Source organism: Aquarana catesbeiana, linkage group LG01, assembly GCF_042186555.1.
Source record: "Aquarana catesbeiana isolate 2022-GZ linkage group LG01, ASM4218655v1, whole genome shotgun sequence".
Lineage (NCBI taxonomy): Eukaryota > Metazoa > Chordata > Amphibia > Anura > Ranidae > Aquarana > Aquarana catesbeiana.
This window is the reverse complement of record NC_133324.1, coordinates 908,285,764-908,306,396: the sequence shown is the minus strand read 5'-3', so window position 1 is coordinate 908,306,396 and position 20,633 is coordinate 908,285,764. Positions and strand designations below refer to the sequence as shown.

Genomic DNA, 20,633 nt, shown 5'->3' with positions numbered 1-20,633 from the left:
CAGCAGTGAGGTACAGTTACATGGTATCCAGTCAGTGAATACAGATCAATAGAGGAGTTTTAATGTTGCGCTCTAAATTCCATTATGACGACTAAAAATCAACTAACATTTTCAGGTAACTCAAGGAGCAGGTGGTATAGTGCATTCTGAACTAACCCATGGATTCCAGATCTTATGAAACTTTTTTGGGCATCTTCTGGCCTCATACATCAATTTATATAGAGGTATAGCTTGATTGTCTATTGTGAGCCAGAAGGCTATAGTGGGTGAGGATTGGGATTTCCAGTGCATAGTTATCGTTTTTTTTGCATAAAATAGGATTATTCTTAGAAACGTTTGTACATTCTTAGATATACTTTCATCGTCTATATATCCCAGCAGGCATCTCAGGGGATTACAGATGTTAGGCAACTGAGTGAGGGAGCTGATAAGGGCCGTGACCCCCGACCAGAATTTTCTAATCGGCGGGCACTCCTACATTAAGTGGAAAAATGTACCATCAGCCATGCCACATCGGGAACATGTTGCGGAGGGTAGTCTCTTTAGTCTATGGAGTAAACAAGGGGTAAAGTGGGACCTGTATAATAATTTGGTTTGAATGACTTTATCTCGGGAAGAGATGACAGACGAAACCTGGAGGGGAAGCACTTCCCGCCAAATATCCTCCTTCCTGGGCTTCCAATATCATCTTTACTCTGACGACACCTAAATCTATCTCTCTACCCCTCAGCCCACCCCTTCAGTCTCCACATGTATCATTAATTTACTAACACACAATCTGTCCGACTATCTCCTACTCTGTTTTCTATTAGATGATCCCTGAAAACCCTCCTCTTCAGAGAAGCCTATCCTGCCTCCACCTAACAACTGTACTTTTATTTTCTCCATCAGATCATCCCCCACAGTTATTACCTTTTGTATCCCTTGACCCTCCCTTCTAGATTGTAAGCTTTATCGAGCAGCGCCTTCTGATTCCTCTTGTATTGAATTGTATTGTAACTGTACTGTCTGTCCTCATGTTGTAAAGCGCTGCACAAACTGTTAACACTATATAAATTAACATTTCTAAACTAAAATCTCTGACTTACATTGGCTAATTGCATAGATATATGAACATGCAATCTTCACCATCCACATTTTTGTAACTTGTACAAATTTTATTTTATCAGATACCTGTTGTGACGTTGTATTGACTCAGACACCACAATACATTGTGAAATCACCGGGAGACACTCTCACCATTTCATGTACGTCCAGACAAGATCTTTACCATTCTGGAGAAAAATTTAACCCTTTAGTCTGGTTCCAAAAAAGACCAGGACAGACACCAAAACCTCTTATTAATAAAGCAACTGAAAGATATCCTGAGGTTCCGGAGAGGTTCAGTGGATCAGGATCTGGAACAAATTATCATCTTACTATTAAGGAAATGAAAGAAGAAGATGAAGGAAATTATTTCTGTTTTCAACATACAGCGTTTCCATACACACAGTGATACACAGCTGTACAAAAACGTAATTTCTCTCTTTGCTGGAGTACAGACTGCATGGTACCAATAGCTGTACTGATTTTATTGCTTCCACAAGCCCAAATATAAAGGGTCACCATTACATAAAGCATGAGGTAATGTGGATCAATGAAAGCTTTGTGCAAATTACAAGACATTTACATATCTCCCAACTTTTAGAAATGAGAACGAGGGACACCTATTAGCAAAAGTATGTAGGCACAGGACACCCTTAAGGAGAATTATTTTTAAAAAATGGTTAGTTAAACCAACAAGTGTTTTTTTTTTTACCACTACTATTCCTTTATACTGGCTATTAAAATTTACAAATGCAAAAATGTAGAAATCAAATGAAAGGTTTAGCACTGTGGAACACTTTTTGAAAGATAAATAGTGCATTTTATATCCAACTATATAGATCAGACCAAAATGAGGGACAAATGAGGAGGAAAGAGGGACAGAGGGGACTTTGTTTCAAATCAGGAACAGTTCCTCGAAATCAGGGACAGTTGGGAGCTATGCATTTACATTACAAGTCAAATCACAAAACATTTACAATAGGATTAATAAGAATATGAAATGTCATTTGCACTACATACAGTACAGATGTTGGGGTGTAAGACCCCGGCTCACTTCTTCCTGGATAGGACAACCACCTGTTGTTGAGTTAAACTGTCCGCCATATTGTGTCACACGCCTGAGGCTCACTCTCGACATTCCTGGACATATGTCTTAATGCTCATCACCAACTTCAATACCGGGCACTTTCACTCCCTTCCTGCCCAGGTCAATTTTCAGCTTTCAGCACTGTGGATGACAATTGCGCGGCCATGAAACGCAGTACCCAAAATAAAATAAAAAATTTCGCTAAAAAAAGACTGAAAAAAAAAAAATTCTGTTAGAAAGTTTTGTAAATAAGCAATTTTTTCCTTCACTGATGTGCGCTGATGAGGCTGCACTGATAGGCACTGATGAAGAGGCACTAATACGAAGCACTGATGTGCACTGATATGCAGCACTGCTGAGCACTAATATGTGGCACTGATAGGTTCCACTGATGGCCACTAATTGGTGACACTGCTGGGTACTGATGAGCAGGCACTGATGGGCACTAATTGGTGGCACTGCTGGGTACTGATGAGCAGGCACTGATGGGCACTAAAAGGCAGCACTGACTGGCATCCCTGAGGGGTACTGATTGACATCACTGATGGACACTGATTGGCATTGCTGCTGGGTACTGTTGGGGCTGCACTGACAATCAGTGCCCTGGTTATCTGTGCAGGTCTGCTCTGTGAGGAAATGCTGCTGATCGGCTCTCCTCTCCACACACTCTGTCAGTGTGAGAAGAGGAAAGCCGATAACCAGCATTTCCTTGTTTACATGTGATTGGACACAGCTGATCACATGGGTAAAGAGCCTCATCATCAGCTCTTTACCAAGATCAGGGATGCCCCATGTCCCAGGGACACAGCGGGCTGCAGATCGCCGCGCAAGTGCGGTAAGAGTGATTCGACGTTATATGACGTCGTACCAGAACGAGAGAGCCACCTTGCGCCCGTCATTTTGCTATATGGCGAGCGGGAGGTGGTTAGTAAGGGGAATGTCCGCACATAGAATTACATTTTCCACAATTTACTGTAACATTTTTATGACATAACACATTTTACATACTAGCAGAATTGTTTAAAGCCAAATGTAAAGCTATCCATTCTGTACATGCAAGGAAAGTCATTCTGCTGCAGTCATTTTAGCACAGCGTACAAGCACACATCTTTTAGCCATCTTCCCTCCATTCCTCCTAGGGAGAACCACAGAGTTGGGACCACTTCCTCATGTATACTAAGTTCACAGACTTAAAGTATATGTGAACCCTCACCTTGTAAACCAACCCATTAAGTTTAAAATATAAATTAATGGCATGTCAGCACATGCCTGATCACTGGAGGAGCACAGCCAGAAATCTGACCACACAGTGTTCTCATGCCTAGTATGGTCAGATTTTTTTAAAATAGGAAAGCAGAGGGACTGGCAGAACCCCCAGGGATTTCACAAAAAGGAAGTAATACAAAAAAAACAGGATGCATTTTCATAAAAGTGTGGTACAGCCGGCACATATCAGGAATATGAAATGTTGGGTTTACAGTCACATTCTTTGGGCTTCCTTCCCCAAGTCACAGGACCCATAGCTGAGGGTCAGGGGGGATCAAGGTGCTTTTTTAGTATACCAGTATCTTCCCAATGTCCTTCCTATAGCTCTGCCCAGCCGGACACACTCCCAGATGACACTGTCATACCCAGGCTCCACTACTCTGCACATCAGAGGACAGTGTCCAGGCTTCCCATATTCTGTACCACCTCACCTGGGACTTCAGCAATGCAACAGGCCTTTTGATCAGCTTTGCAGGTGACTGCATTTGAGCAGATATGGGGTATCCCATTTCCATGCCCTGACTACTTAGACTCCTCCCAGTGCTGGCACATATGTGAGCACTAACTCCACCCATTACAACACTAGAGGAAGGACTTCTATACAAGGGGAGATAACAACTAATTACATTGTTTTCTTTGCCATACTATAATGAGAACAGAGCCATCTAGTGGACCTGCCAACAAGCCTATACTAAGTGAACTGATAAATAGTCAAAGGTCAGTCATACTATCATTTACATTACAAAAGAGTTTTATGAATAGGTCAATGCCAAGTGACCCTATGCATAGATTTATACAAAGCAGTATTACAAGTAAGTCATACTGCTCTTAACAAAGACATTTTGTTCATCACAAAGTATTAAAGGAAATACATCTACAGTGCTTTGAAAAAGCATTCATACCAAAACAAAGTTGCACATAATTGTTAAGTGGAAGGAAAATGATAAATAGTTTTCAAATTTTTTTACAAATAAATATGTGAAAAGGGTTGCGTGCATTTGTATTCAGCCCCTCAATACTTTGTAGAACCTCCTTTCACTGCAATTTCACCTGCAAGTCTTTTTAGGTATGTCTCTACCAGCTTTGCACATCTAGATCAGGGGTCTCCAAACTGCAGCCTGAGGGCCAGATGTGGCCCTTTGCTAGCCTTTATCTGGCCCTTGGGGGACTATTCCTTCAATAGATTTGAGGCACTATTCCTCCCACTGACACCGACAATGGGGCACTATTTCTTCCACTGATACCAATGATGGGATACTATTCCTCTTACTAATAGGGGCACTACTACCCCTCCTAATGACCACCAACCTTGAGGCCATGTTTATTCTCACTGATGCGGGGCCCAGGACATTTTCTGCCTACGCTGGCCACAATCTGGCCCTCCTAGAGCCTGAAGGACAATAAACTGACCCTTGGTTTGAAAAGTTTGGAGACCCCTGATCTAGAGAGTGACATTTTTGCCCATTCTTCTTTGCAAAATAGCTCAAGCTCTGTCAGATTGGATGGAGAGTGTCTGCGAAGAGCAATTTTCAAATCTTGCCACATATTCTCAATTAGATTTAGGTCTGGGCTTTGACTGGGCCATTCTAACACATGAATATGCTTTGATCTAAACCATTCCATTGTACCTCTGGCTGTATATTTAGGGTCTTTGTTCTGCTGTAAGGTGAACCTCCACCCCAGTCTCAAGTCTTTTGCAGACTCTAACAGGTTTTCTTCTAAGATTGCCCTGTATTTGGCTCCATCCATCTGCCCATCAACTCTGACCAGCTCCCATGTCCCTGCCTAATAAAAGCATCCCCACAACATGATGCTGCCACCACCATGTTTCACAGTGGGGATGGTGTATTCAGGGTGATGTGCAGTGTTAGTTTTCTGCCACACATAGCATTTTGCTTTAAGGCCAAAAAGTTCAATTTTGGTCACATCTGACCAGAGCACCTTCTTCCACATGTTTGCTGTGTCCCCAACATGGCTTCTCACAATCTGCAAAGGGGAATTCTTATGGCTTTCTTTCAGCAATGGCTTTCTTTTTGCCACACTTCCATAAGGCCCCTTTCACACGGACGGATAGAATTGTGCTTTTAGCTGTGTTTTCTACCACAGCTAAATGCACACAATGCTTTCCTATGGCCCCATTCACACACTGCGTTTAGCTGCGTTTTCATTACATGCAGTTTGGTGCGGATAGAAAAAATAGAATTAACTTCATCCAGGAGCGATTTAGCGCAGCTATCCGCACATAACCGCAGGTAATCACAATGCACTGTGCCAGCTGCGGATAGCAGCGCTGAGCTGGCTCACTCATCGGGAAAGAAAAAATGGGCATTGTAGTTTGTTGTGTATGGGGGTGCGTAACTGCAGATCTGTCAGCAGCTACAATGGACACTTGAGCATCAGAACTGGACCACAGAGCAATGGAAGAAGGTGGCCTGGTCTGATGAATCATGTTTTCTTTTACATCATGTGGATGGCTGGGTGCTTGTGCGCCGCTTACCTAAGGAAGAGATGGTACCAGTATACAGTATGGGAACAAGCCAGTGGAGGCAGTGTGATGCTTTGGACAATGTTCTGCTGGGAAACCTTGGGTCCTGCCATTCTTGTTAGTTATTCGTGCTACTTGACACGTACCATCTACTTAAACATTGTTGCTGACCAAGTACACCCCTTCATGGAAACGTCCTTTCCTGAAGGCAGAGGCCTCTTTAAGCAGGATAATGCACCCTGCCACACTTCAAAAATGGTTCAAGAATGGTTTGAGGATCACAACAATGAGTTTAAGATGTTGACTTGGCCTCCAATTTCTCCAATCGAGCATCTGTGGGGTGTGCTGGAAAAACAAGTCCGATCTATGGAGGCCCCATCTTACAACTTACAGGACTTAAAGGATCTGCTACTGATGGCTTGGTGCCAGATACAACAGCATACCTTCAGAGGTCTAGTGGCGTCCATGCCTTGACATGTCAAGGCTGTTTTGATGGTAAAAGGGGGGGACCTACCCAATATTAGGTGGGTGGTTATAAAGTTATGGTTGATCGGTGTATACAAAATGGCTGTATCCACACTTGACCCAATATAATACTTCGGTGCTCCACACAAATTTAGCAGTGTAACAGTTAACATGGTAGGCATTCATAGGTCCTCCAAAAAGCATAGGAGTAATTGTTAGCTTGTTTTATTAAACCAACATTTTGGCTGTAATAAAACACAAACATTGACCTTCATCTCCTAAAAAATTTGCAAATTGGAAAAATTGGGTCATTTACTTAGTACATTGCATTCAGCTTATCCTGTGTGTGTTTGGCTACAGTCAGTTATTATACAGCACAGTGGTTAACTAAAAAAACCCATGACAGTGATATTTGCATGTCTGATGTTTTACATACAGAATCTCTGAAGTTATTTCCCCGGAGATTTCATGTGATATAAAGAGTTGCAGACCATTGATCTGTGTATGTGACAATCCAGAGACTTCAAGATGATTCCGGTGACATATCTACTCTGTGTCTTTTTCCTTTATATACAAGGTATAGTATATTATTATACCTTTTCATTTATTTTTACAGCTTATTTATAATTTATGAGTGATAATTTAGGGTGTCATTAATATCCCCGGGATTTAGTGGCAGATTAAAAAGCATTAAATCTGTTTTAAAAGACTGGTAACCTTTAGCACAGGTTTTATTTAAGACAAGTGAGTTACAATGATGTTTGCCTAATATATTATTCTGCTAAATAAAGAAGAATGGAAGTATATCTAATGCCTCCGTTTGGCATATTCAGTAAGTGGAGTCAGTAATCATGAATGACTGACTATATCACTGGAATCCCTGTTTAACTAATTACCTGTGAAAACAAATATAATTATATAACCCATTTTAATTTACTTGTGCCATTTACACCCTTTTTATCGTCATTTGAACAGTCAGATTCATTCAGATTAGGAATGTTAATTGCCCCCATTGTGTTTGTTCAGATTCCTGTGGTCAGATTGCGATGGCTCAGACTCAAGAATACATTGTGAAATCACCGGGAGACACAATTACAATTTCATGTACATCCAGTGAGGATCTTTATAACCCTAATGCAAAATTTATTACGTTATACTGGTACCAACAAAAGCCAGGACAACCTATAAGTCTTCTTGTCCAGAAAGCAACAGAACGATATACTGGGGTCCCAGAGAGGTTTGTTGGATCGGGATCTGGAACAAATTATCATCTAACAATCAATGGAGCAAAAGAGGAGGATGCGGGAGATTATTACTGTATGCAATACAGAAAGTATCCAATCACACAGTGATATACGGCTGTACAAAAACGTACTTCCTGTCTTATATTTGTTATATAGAGTGTCTGAGCTGAAAAACAATCCCAGACAGTGAATAGAGTCACTTAGTGGTGTACTAGTTTTATGAAGAAAACTTTGCAACTGCTAGAACTCAGGGCAAACTAAAATATAAAGTCCAATCCAGTTTACTTTAGTCCATTGCTGATTAAAAGTTATTAACCACATCAATACTGGACACTTTCGCCCCCTTCCTTCCCACACCAATTTGCAGCTTTCAGAGCTCTCGCATTTTCAGTGACAATTGCGCGGTTATGCTACGCTGTACCCAAATGAAATTTTTAGCATTTTGTTTGCACAAATAGAGCTTTCATTTGGTGGTATTTATTCACGACTCCGTTTCTTATTTTTTGTTATATAAGCGAAAAAAGAGAGGAAATTTGGAAAAAAAACAATATTTCTGTTTTAAAAGAAATCCAATAAAGTCGAATTTTGTCATAAATTTAAGCCAAAATGTATTCTGCTACATGTTTTTGGTAAAAAAAATTCCGTTAAGTGTATAATAATTGGTTTGTGTGATCACTAATAGATGTATGCAAATGATCATGTACAGATGTGCGCAGGAGATCACGGACAAATGTGTGTAGCTAATCATTGGGACATGTGATTTTAGTGGGACATATGTGGGGGACAGGTGTTTTTATTATCTGGGGACATGTGTTTTGGGGACATTGTGTGGGGACATTGTGTTGGGACATGGGTGTTTTACATTGTGTGGTGACACTAGGTTGGTGATCAGTGAGTAAAAAGCTGTAAAAAACAGCTCATACTCACTGATCACCAGCCGGCTGCAGCGATCCCCTCTCTTCACCGACAACTTCTGTGTGAGGAAAGGAGAGCCAATTGCTTAGCAACTGGCTCTGTGTTTACATCACAAGACGGCTGTGATTGGACATGGCCGTCATATGATCAGAAGGGCCAATCACAGAGCCCTCCCGCTGATCAGAGATGCGCCGTGTCCGGGTGACACAAGCGCATCGGGATCGCGCCGCTGCGCGCCCACTCCTTCTGAGGGATGTTCCTGAAGTCCACTCAGAAGGAGAGAGTGCCCACCCTGGCCGTTTATGTACATTGGCCAGCTGGGAAGTAGTTAAATACATATTTATATAAAACAAGTGTAAGTACCCGAATCTATATTTATATTAGCCTCTGTAATCATTTGCACAGCAGCTCTCCCATGCTGTTAGTCTCCCTTTACAAACATGATTACAGGAGGGTAGAGCAGGGAGATGACCTCATCATTGTGCTTCTGCTCTCTCATGGTCCTGTAAGGAGCTATGATCAAGTTGTATGGCTTAAATCTGATTTTCAGTTATGCACTAGACACCTACTAACTTTCATGTCTCATGCTGAGTGACGGCTCTGCTGCATTGGGAACACTGGAGGTCGCTTACTTGGTACCATGATAATAATGAAATAAAACGAATAGTATTATTATTATTATAATACAGGCTTTATATCGCACCAACTGTTTGTGCAGCGCTTTACAAAATAAAGGGAGATAGTACAGTTACAATAAAATTCAAGAAAAGGGGGATAGGAGGGCCCTGTTCAGTTTACAATCTGAAGGGAAGGGCAAGTGATAAAAAAAGGTAATAACTGTGTGGGGATGAATTGTTCGAGAAAGTAAAATTCAGTTGTTAGCTAGTGGTGGAATATCAACATTATAAAGTAATCATGGCCTAGGGGCATGGCTACCATTGACATGGCCAGACGTGTCTGAGGAGAGCTCTGCCAGCCACCCATAGAATCTGCATCAATCCTGCATATTACTAGCAGCTCTCACTCCACAAACTGCTTCTTTGAGCTGCCCAGACATTATACATGCACTGCAGACTTATATTATGAGCAAGGCTACCCCCACTACACCAGAGGATCGTCTTAAAGAAATTGCCTGCATGGAGAGACAAGATGGCATTAGCGGCCCTCCTCAAACGCGGAGCAGCGGGGTGGCGGCTACCGGTGCTACCTCGAGAGTCGGCACATCGGCGGCAGAGTAAAAACGGGTAAACTGACCCTGGAGCAAGTACATGCCCAGCTTCTTGAGGTGATCACCTCCAGTAGGACCTCCCTGACAGGCAAGATGGAGGAGATCATAGTGGACATAAGCCTCATGAGACATGACTTGCAGCATGTTAGGGAAAGGGTGGCAGAAACTGAGAGGAGAATTTCCACCTTGAAAGATGATTTTTTCCCCTTTCCCTGGTCGGGTGACAGCTGCTGAGAAACAAATCTCTTTCTGGTCCCAAAAAGCTGATGGCCTCGAAAATCCCCTTAGACGCAACAACCTTAGGATAGTAGGGCTCCCTGAAAAGGCTGAGGGCCAGAATCCAGGGGAGAACCTGGAACTCCTTAACCAAATGGCTTCTGTTGTCTACCTACTAACCATTGGGGGGAAGGCTTTGAACTCTGGTAGTATTATACACTGCGATACGGGTATTATGTGCATTTGACACTGTTCAGTCTGACACTGTTTATTTCATCTAACAATAGCAATGTAGAATGTACCCCCCCCTTTTTTTTTTTCTGAGAACGGGATGGTTACTACCACAAATTACCTTCACATATGCTGTTGCAATGTGCAGGTAATGCCCTGTTGATACTTCTTATCTACATAATCAGTCAACAGTTACTAGCTACATCAATTATTTATGGTTTGGCTTTTGGCCACAATTGTTACGCCACTTGCCGTTTTGTTCATTGGTACATATATAGTTTTACTGCCACACATTTTATCTCATTACATGCTATCTCATTTTTATTTCCTGATATGCTGAACATAATTTTTCGACTGTTTGATGGCTAATCTCAGTACCTTTTTGTCATGGAATGTAAGGGGTCTGGGTACCCCCCACAAGCATTCCAAAGTGTTTGCCACAATACTTAAATCCAATGATCACCTGATATGTCTTCAGGAGACGCACTTTACTCCTGAACACATTGATCACCTCAAGAAGCCTTGGCTGCAGTGGACGGGCCATTCCTGTCATTCCTCTTATTCTAGGGGGGTATCAGTATTGGTGCACAGCTCGGTCTCATGGGAGTGTGTGAAGGTTCAGTCAGACCCCCATGGGAGGTATGTCTTTATCCGGGCACAGCTACATATACTCCCATTTGTGATTATGGGTATTTACAACCCCCCTCCTGCTAACCTACAGGTGGTTAAAGAGGCGATGGTTTTTGCTGCAATGTATCCAGAAGCCTATGTTTTATATTCATGGTCCACCCCCAGCAGAGGCCATCTCTCAAGAATTGATTTGGCATTAGGTAATGATAAGTTTCTCACCAAATTGTCCTCTATCACATATCTGCCTAGGGGAGTGTCGGACCATTCGCCTTTGTCACTGTTGCTTGGCTGTCCCTGATTGGGTCCAATGACAGGATACCAGATCAACTAGCGGCTTTCCTGGACGCCCACGGCTCTGAACGTGGTTTAATGGTTTGGGACGCCTTGAAGGCATATTTGAGAGGGGCTCTTAAGTCCACTATATCATTTATTAACCGTTCTTCCCGACAAGACGAGGAAGATCTAGCAAAAAGGTACCAAACAGCTGAAGCGACTTATTTGACAGCCCCAACTATCTCTAACCGCATCCACTGGGAGTTTACGTCTCCTTTATATTCAGACCATATGTCTGTTGCTGCAAAAAGGAAATCATTCTATACCCAGCAGAAATATTTTGAATGTGGGAACCAGTCCAGTTGGTTACTAGCCCATATGGCTCAACAGCAGTCGGGTAGCTCTGTAGTGAATAAAATAACACGTCCTGACGGTATGGAGGCCATTTGGCTGGAGATATACTTTTTTTTTTTTAAAGGTATAATTTTTTTTTATTATTTAAATACAAATGAACAAACAGACAAATATACAAATACGTATATAACATTAGGAGAGCAAACAGTGCTCATTCGGCAGTGAGGTGCAGTTACATGGTATCCAGTCTGTGAGTACAGATCAATAGAGGAGTTTCAATGTTGCCCTCTAAATTCCAGCATGACGACTAAAAATCAACTAACATTTTCAGGTAACTCAAGGAGCAGATGGTATAGTGCATTCTGAACTAACCCATGGATTCCAGATCTTATGAAACTTTTTTGGGCAACCTCTGGCCTCATACGTCAATTTATATAGAGGTATAGCTCGATTGTCTATTGTGAGCCAGAAGGCTATAGTGGGTGAGGATTGGGATTTCCAGTGCATAGTTATCGTTTTCTTTGCATAAAATACGATTATTCTTAGAAAGGTTTGTACATTCTTAGATATACTTTCATCGTTTATATAGCCCAGCAGGCATCTCAGGGGATTACAGATGTTAGGCAACTGAGTGAGGGAGCTGATAAGGGCCGTGACCCCCAACTAGAATTTCCTAATCGGCGGGCACTCCCACATTAAGTGGAAAAATGTACCATCAGCCATGTCACATCAGGAACATGTTGCGGAGGGTAGTCTCTTTAGTGTATGGAGTAAACAAGGGGTAAAGTAAGACCTGTATAATAATTTGGTTTGAATGACTTTATCGCGGGAAGAGATGACAGACGATATCTGGAGGGGAAGCACTTCCCACCAAATATCCTCCTTCCTGGGCTTCCAATACCATCTTTACTCTGACGACACCTAAATCTATCTCTCTACCCCTCAGCCCACCCCTTCAGTCTCCACATGTATCATTAATTTACTAACACACAATCTGTCCGACTATCTCCTACTCTGTTTTCTATTAGATGATCCCTGAAAACCCTCCTCTTCAGAGAAGCCTATCCTGCCTCCACCTAACAACTGTACTTTTATTTTCTCCATCAGATCATCCCCCACAGTTATTACCTTTTGTATCCCTTGACCCTCCCTTCTAGATTGTAAGCTTTATCGAGCAGCGCCTTCTGATTCCTCTTGTATTGAATTGTATTGTTATAGAGCGTACACACGGTCGGGCTTTGTTCGGACATTCCGACAACAAAATCCTAGGATTTTTTCCGACGGATGTTGGCTCAAACTTGTTTTGTCTACACACGGTCGTACAAAGTTGTCGGAAAATCCGATCGTTCTAAACGCGGTGACGTAAAACACGTACGTCGGTACTATAAACGGGGCAGTGGCCAATAGCTTTCATCTCTTTATTTATTCTGAGCATGTGTGGCACTTTGTCCGTCGGATTTGTGTACACACGATCGGAATTTCCGACAACGGATTTTGTTGTCGGAAAATTTTATCTCCTGCTCTCCAACTTTGTGTGTCGGAAAATCCGATGGAAAATGTCCGATGGAACCCCCGATCGGACATTTTCCATTGGAAAATCCGACTGTGTGTACGGGGCATAACTGTACTGTCTGCCCTCATGTTGTAAAGCGCTGCACAAACTGTTAACACTATATAAATCCTGTATAATAATAATAATAATAATAATAATAATAATAATAATATTCTTCACATTTTTTTGAGTTGGACTTTAACCGGTTCAATACAGAGTATTTTCACCCCCTTCCTTCCCAGACCAATTTTTAGTTTTCAGCGCTGTCACATTTTAAATGACAATTGCGCGGTCCTGCGACGTTGCACCCAAACGAAATTGACGTCCTTTTTTCCCCACAAATAGAGCTTTCTTTTGGTGATATTTGATCACCTCTGCGGTTTTTATTTTTTGCGCTATAAACAAAAGAAGAGCGACAATTTTGATAAAAACACAATATTTTTTACTTGTTGCTATAATAAATATCCCAATTTAAAAAAAAAAAAAAAAAAAAATTTTCCTCAGTTTCGGCCGATACGTATTCTTCTACATATTTTTGGTAAAAAATTGCAATAAGCATATAGTGATTGGTTTGCGCAAAAGTTATAGCATCTAAAAAATACGGGATAGATTTATGGCATTTTTAAAAAATATATATTTATTTTTTTTACTAGTAATAGCGGCGTGACTGCGACATTATGGCAGACACATCGGACACTTTTGACACAGTTTTTGGGACCATTCACATTTATACAGCGATCAATGCTATAAAATTGCATTGATTACTGTATAAATGTGACAGGCAGGGAAGGGGTTAACCACTAGGGGGAGACGAGGGGTTAAATGTTTCCTAGGGGAGTGATTCTAACTGTAGGGGGCGGGGACGTACAAGGGGAGGAGACCGATCAGTGTTCCGCTGTACTGGGAACACATATCGGTCTCCTCTCAACTGACAGGACGTGGATCTGTGTGTTTACACACACAGATCCATGGTCCGGCCTGGTTAACGGGCAATCGCGGGTGCCCGGCGGACATCGCTGCCGCCGGGCACACGCACCGGCAACGCGGCGGACGCGCGTGCCCCCTAGACGGCCGGGAAGCCCAGGCCGTTATTTGACGTCCACCCAGGATGTCATATTACTATGGCCGGGTAGGGAAGTGCTTAAATTGTGTGATGTGTTATTCCTGTATATGGATGACTGTAGTTAGTTATAACTGTGCAGAAATAGGGGACCCATGACAGTAACATTTGCATTTCTGCTATTTTACATAGAGGTAATTTCCCCGGTAATTTCATGTTGCATAAAGAGTTGGAGACAAACTGATCTATGTGATATGTGACGATCCAGAGACATCAAGATGATTCTAGTGACCTACCTGCTCTGTGGCTTTTTTCTTTATATACAAGGTATCGAATTGTATTATAGTTTTTATTTCACTTTTACACATGGTATATAATGTATACAGAATACAGGTGGTCATTACCGATTAAGTAAAAACTTGAAAATGATAACTGACTGGTGTTGTCACACTTTGGAGCAAAGTAGGTTTACTTCACAACAATCATTATTTGGAATTTACATAAATACTTAACATTTGTAAACTAACATCTCTGACTTGCATTGGCTAATTGCATAGAGATATCAACATATAATCTTCACCATTCACATTTTTGTAACTTGTAAGAATTTTTAATTTTATCAGATACCTGCTGTGATGTTGTATTGACTCAGACACCACAATACCGTATTTTTCCGTGTATAAGACGCTACTTTTTCCTAAAAATTTTGACTGAAAATCGAGCAGCGTCTTATACACGGTCAGTCAGCCTGGGAGAGAGCCGCGCGGGTGCGTAGCTGGTCATAGCGGCTTCCTCCAATCACGAGCCGAATGTTCGTGACGCCAGCTGGAGGTGGAGGCAGAGGTCGAGAGGGCACTGATGCGATCCCGTTCGTCGTGGAGCTTGCGCAGATGCATCAGGGAGCGTAGAGCGGAGCGGAGAGTTTTTACAAGATGTCACAGAGTAGTAAAAGTACTGTAAGAGATTCTCTTATTCTGCAAAATTCAAACTCAGTGTAGTTAGCTATGCAAAAGAGCATGGGAATAGAGCTGCAGAGAGACAGTTTGGACCTCCCCCCACTGAGAGTATGATCAGACAGTGGAGAAAACAGGAAAAGCAACTCCTTAAGATGCCAAAAAATAAGAAGGCCTTAAAGCGGAGCGCCGCCGAAATTTTTTTTTTTTAAGTCAGCAGCTACAAATACTGCAGCTGCTGACTTTTAAAACATGGACACTTACCTGTCCAGGGCGCCCGCGATGTCAGCACCCGAGGCCGAACCGTCTCTCCGTCCTCGGGTGCTGCCGCCTCCATCTTCGGTAAGGGCCGTTCGGCTTCACTTCCCGGTTCCCTACTGCGCATGCGCGAGCCGCGCAGCGCAATACTGATGGTCCCTGCTGTCTCTGGGACCCGTGTGTTTCCCAGCAGGCAGCGGGGAGGGAACAGGAAGTGGCGTAAATAACCGCAGATTCTGCGGCTATCTATGCCGGAAGTGGGTACAGATACCTGTAATATACAAGTATCTGTACCCCCCTCCCCCCTGAAAGGTGCCAACTGTGTCACCGGAGGGGGGGAGGAATCTGATGAGTGGAAGTTCCACTTTTGGGTGGAACTCCACTTTAACGGGAAAACCAGAAAAATGGCCAAATTTGGAGCAGAGGCTTAAAACTTGGATTTTAGAGTGGCTTATGTGTGTCAATCAAACTTATTCAATGTCAGGCAAGAATGTTTGCAACTGAAATGAACATTGTTGATTTTACAGGAAAGGCAAAATGGTGCTTCAATTTCATGAGAAGAGAAGGGTTGGCCATGAGAACACGAACAAAGTTAGCTCAGAAAATGCCACCAGTTTATGAGGATAAAATCCAATAGCTTCACTCCTATGTCATACAATTTATGAAAAAAATATGATTTTGAACCAAGTCAGATTGCAAACATGGATTAGGTTCCTCTCAATTTTGATGTGCCTTCCAACAGAACTGTTGATGTGAAAGGAATCAAAACAGTGGCAATTAAAACAAGTGGCCATGAAAAGACACACTATACTGCTGTGCGTTCATGCTGTGCAGATGGTACTAAACTGCCTCCTATGCTTATTTTCAAGAGAAAACCTACCCTAAAGAGACCATACCACCTGGCATTATTGTGCAAGTTCAAGAGAAGGGATGGATGAATGAAGACATTATGGCCATTTGGTTTGCAAAGGTTTGGTCCAGAAGACCTGGAGGGCTCTGAAAGAAGCCAGCTCTGCTTGTTTTTGATCAATTCTGAGCACATTTAACAGAAAAGACTAAAAGGGTTGCATCAGATTTTCGAACACACCTAGCAGTTATTCCTGGTGGACTTACAGGTCATTTACAGCCATTAGATGTTTTAATCAACAAGCCTTTTAAAGTCCTGATGAGAGAAGAATGGAGTAGATGGATGCAAAAAGCAGGTGATAACTTGACACCGGCAGGAAGAGTGAAAAAACCAACCATTACTGAGGTCTGCAATTGGGTCCTTAACTCATGGTATGGCGTCAAACAAGAGGTGATTGTGAAGTCCTTTAAGAAATGTGGAATCAGCAATGAAATGGACTGAACTGAGGATGATCTCACATATATAGACAGTGACTCAGAAGACAGCAGTGATGCACAAGAAGCTGAAGAAATTCTGTCTGGCACTAGTGATGAAGAAGAGAACATTGATGCAACAGAGGCTGAATAAAGTGATATTCTGCATAATATACTGGTATGTAAACTTTACCTGCGGTAATTACTAAATAAAACTGTGTTCTGTTTTACCTGTTTAAAATATTGATTTCTTAATTTTGGGTTGGAAAAGTGGGGGGCGTCTTATACATGGGGGCGTCTTATACACGGAAAAATACGGTACATTGTGAAATCACCAGGAGACACTCTCACCATTTCATGTACGTCCAGTCGAGATCTTTACCATTCTGGAGCAAAATATAACCCTTTAGTCTGGTTCCAACAAAGATCAGGACAGACACCAAAACCTATTATTATTAAAGCAACTGAAAGAAATCCTGGGGTTCCGGAGAGGTTCAGTGGATTAGCATCTGGAACAAATTATCAATTTACTATAATAGGAAGTACACACGGTTGGACTTTGTTCAGACATTCCGACAACAAAATCCTAGGATTTTTTCCGACGGATGTTGGCTCAAACTTGTTTTGTCTACACACGGTCGCACAAAGTTGTCGGAAAATCCGATCGTTCTAAACGCGGTGATGTAAAACACGTACGTCGGGACTATAAACGGGGCAGTGGCCAATAGCTTTGATCTCTTTATTTATTCTGAGCATGCGTGGCACTTTGTCCGTCGGATTTGTGTACACACGATCGGAATTTCTGACAACGGATTTTGTTGTCGGAAAATTTTATCTCCTGCTCTCCAACTTTGTGTGTCAGAAAATCCGATGGAAAATGTCCGATGGAGCCCACACACGGTCGGAATTTCCGACAACACACTCCGATCGGACATTTTCCATCGGAAAATCCAACCGTGTGTACGGGGCATTAAGGAAATGAAAGAAGAAGATGAAGGAAATTATTTCTGTTTTCAACTTACAGCGTCTCCGTACACACAGTGATACACAGCTGTACAAAAACGTAATTTCTCTCTTTGGTGGAGTACAGACTGCACACAACCTATGGTGATAATGCTGTACTGATTTTAATGCTTCCACAAGCCCAAATATAAAGGGTCACCGTTACATTAAGCATGAATTAATGTGGATCAATGAAAGTTTTATGCAAATTACAACAGCATACTTTCAGAGGTCTAGTGGCGTCCATGCCTTGACATGTCAAGGCTGTTTTGGTGGCAAAAGGGGGGACATACCCAATATTAGGTGGGTGGTTATAAAGTTATGGTTTATCGTTGTATACAAAATGGCTGTACCCACACTTGACCCAATATAATACTTCAGTGCTCCACACAAATTTAGCAGTGTAACAGTTAACATGGTAGACATTCATAGGTCCTCCAAAAAGCATAGGAGTTAGGCCCCTTTCACACTTGTGTGACTTCAAAGTCGCACGATTTTACCGCGATTTTGCAGCGATTTGGGAGCAGTACTGCTTTGTACGACTTTGCCACAACTTTGGCATTAACCATTCTCAGCTTGTGCTTACAAAGTTGTACTGAAATCGTGTCTATATTATTCAGGTACGATTTGCATGCTACTTGAGGGTTTAACATTGAGGTCTATGGATAGCAACTCGCATGGAAGTTGGACCAAAGTAGCGCAGGGATTACTTTGAAGTCGGCACGACTTGTACTTTGCAGTACAAAATCGTGGGACAAGTCATATAAGTGTGAAAGGGGCCTAATTGTTAGCTTGTTTTATTAAACCAACATTTTGGCAGATTACAGCTAACCATTCCATATATATATATAACACAAACATTGACCTTCATCTCCTAAAAAATATGCAAATTGGAAAAATTGTGTCATTTGCGTAGTACATTGCATTCAGCTTATCCTGTGTGTGTTTGGCTACAGTCAGTTATTATACAGCACAGTGGTTAACTAAAAGACCCATGACTGTGATATTTGCATGTCTGATGTTTTACATAGAGAATCTCTGAAGTTATTTCCCCGGAGATTTCATGTGATATAAAGAGTTGCAGACCATTGATCTGTGTATGTGACAATCCAGAGACTTCAAGATGATTCCGGTGACATATCTACTCTGTGTCTTTTTCCTTTATATACAAGGTATAGTATATTATTATACCTTTTCATTTATTTTTACAGCTTATATATAATTTAGGAGTGATAGTTTAGGGCGTCATTAATATCCCCGGGATTTAGTGGCAGTTTGAAAAGCATTAAATTGGTTTTAAAAGACTGGTAACATTTAGCACAGGTTTTATTTGAGACAAGGTGAGTTACAATGATTTTTGCCTATTATATTTTTCTGCTAAATAAAAAAGAATGGAAGTATATCTAATGCCTCTGTTTGGCATATTCAGTAAGTGTTTACTTGTGCCATTTACAGCCTTTTTACCTTCATTTGAACAGTCAGATTCATTCAGATTAGGAATGTTAATTGCCCCCATTGTGTTTGTTCAGATTCCTGTGGTCAGATTACGATGACTCAGACTCAAGAATACATTGTGAAATCACCGGGAGACACAATTACAATTTCATGTACATCCAGTGAGGATCTTTATCACCCTGATGCAAAATATATTACTTTAAGCTGGTACCAACAAAAGCCAGGAAAACCTATAAGTCTTCTTGTCCATAAAGCAACAGAACGATATACTGGGGTCCCAGAGAGGTTTGTTGGATCGGGATCTGGAACAAATTATCATCTAACAATCAATGGAGCAAAAGAGGAGGATGCGGGAGATTATTACTGTTTGCAAATCAGAAAGTGGCCACTCACACAGTGATACACGGCTGTACAAAAACTTACTTCCTCTCTTATATTTGTTATATAGAGTGTCTGAGCTAAAAAAAAACCCCAGACAGTGAATAGAGTCACTTAGTGGTGTACTAGTTTTATGAAGAAAACTTTGCAACTGCTAGAACTCAGGGCAAACTGAAATACAAAGTCCAATCCAGTTTACTTTAGTCCAGTGATGATTAAAAGTTATTAAATATATATATATAAAACAAGTGTAAGTACCCGAATCTATATTTATATTAGCCTCTGTAATCATTTGGACAGCAGCTCACCCATGCTGTTATACCGCATACACACGACCGGTTTTGCTGTCGGAATAAACTCCGAAGGACCGAGCGCTTCCGTCTCGTACTTGCTTCTGAGCATGCGTCGTTTTTGGTGCATCGGAACAGCATACAGACGAGTGGGTTTCCTGATAGCAATTAGTTCCATCGGAAAGATTTAGAACATGTTCACTATCTAAGTCCGTCAGAATTTTCGACAGAAAAAGTCTGATGGAGCATACACAGGGTCGGAAAATACGATGAAAAGCTCCCATCGGACTTTTTCTAACGGACATTCCACTCGTGTGTACGCGGCATAAGTCTCCCTTCTCAAACATGCTTACAGGAGGGCAGAGCAGAGAGGTGACCTCATCATATGCAATACTTTTTTTTTGCACCGTATTTGCGCAGCGGTCTTAAAAGCGCACTTTTTTTGGGAAAAAAAAATCACTTTTTTGAATTAAAAAAAAGACAACAGTAAAGTTAGCCCAATTTTTTTTTATATTGTGAAATATAATGTTACACCAAGTAAATTGATACCCAACATGTCACACTTGAAAATTGCGCCTGCTCGTGGAATGGCGTCAAACTTTTACCCTTAAAAATCTCCATAGGCGACGTTTAAAAAATTCTACAGGTTGCATATTTTGTGGTACAGAGGAGGTCTAGGGCTAGAATTATTGCTCTCACTCTACCGGTCGCGGCGATACCTCATGTGTGGTTTGACCACCATTTTCATATGCGGGCGCTACTCGCGTATGCGTTCGCTTCTGCGCGCGAGCTCATCGGGACGGGGGGTTTTAAAATTTTTTTTTTTTTAATTTTTATTATTTATTTTACATTGTTCTATTTATTTTGTACAATGTTTTTTTTAAA

General features: G+C 41.6%; 2 long non-coding RNA genes across 2 annotated transcripts; both read left to right on the top strand.

Annotated features, from left to right (window-relative positions):
- Nucleotides 1–1,608: 1,608 nt before the first annotated feature.
- On the top strand, nt 1,609–8,113 carry LOC141125789 (uncharacterized). The gene is made up of 3 exons (XR_012241392.1): nt 1,609–1,623; nt 6,828–6,966; nt 7,416–8,113. It is a non-coding gene; the product is annotated as an uncharacterized lncRNA (long non-coding RNA).
- A 10,446-nt stretch (nt 8,114–18,559) lies between these two features.
- Nucleotides 18,560–19,226, top strand: LOC141125767 (uncharacterized). The gene is made up of 2 exons (XR_012241390.1): nt 18,560–18,797; nt 19,155–19,226. It is a non-coding gene; the product is annotated as an uncharacterized lncRNA (long non-coding RNA).
- The last annotated feature ends 1,407 nt before the right edge of the window (nt 19,227–20,633 follow it).